Source organism: Penaeus monodon, chromosome 22, assembly GCF_015228065.2.
Source record: "Penaeus monodon isolate SGIC_2016 chromosome 22, NSTDA_Pmon_1, whole genome shotgun sequence".
Classification (NCBI taxonomy): Eukaryota; Metazoa; Arthropoda; class Malacostraca; order Decapoda; family Penaeidae; genus Penaeus; species Penaeus monodon.
In genome coordinates, this window is record NC_051407.1 from 39,809,175 (window position 1) to 39,809,436 (window position 262).

The window sequence follows — 262 nt, forward strand, 5'->3', positions numbered from 1 at the left end:
TCTTTTTCCCTTTTTTTCCCCCCCCCTTTCCCCCTTTTTTTGCCCCCTTCCCTCCTTCCTTTTTTTTTCCCCCCCCCCCCTTTTTCCCCCCTTCTTTTTTTCATTCTCCCTTCCCCCCTTTCTCCCCCCCCCTCCTTTTCCTTCCCCTTTTTTTTTCCCCTCCCCCCCCTTTTGTTTTTTTCCCCTTTCCTTTGGGGGGGTTTTTTTTTTTGCCCCCCAATCCCTTTTCCCCTTTTTTTTTTTCCCCCTTTCCCCCTTTTTT

General features: G+C 49.2%; 1 protein-coding gene across 1 annotated transcript in view; it reads left to right on the forward strand.

The window, feature by feature from the left end:
* The window catches only part of LOC119587128 (probable G-protein coupled receptor CG31760), a gene marked incomplete in the record, with an annotated part of 16,856 nt that overhangs the window by 1,767 nt on the left and 14,827 nt on the right, over positions 1 to 262 (forward strand).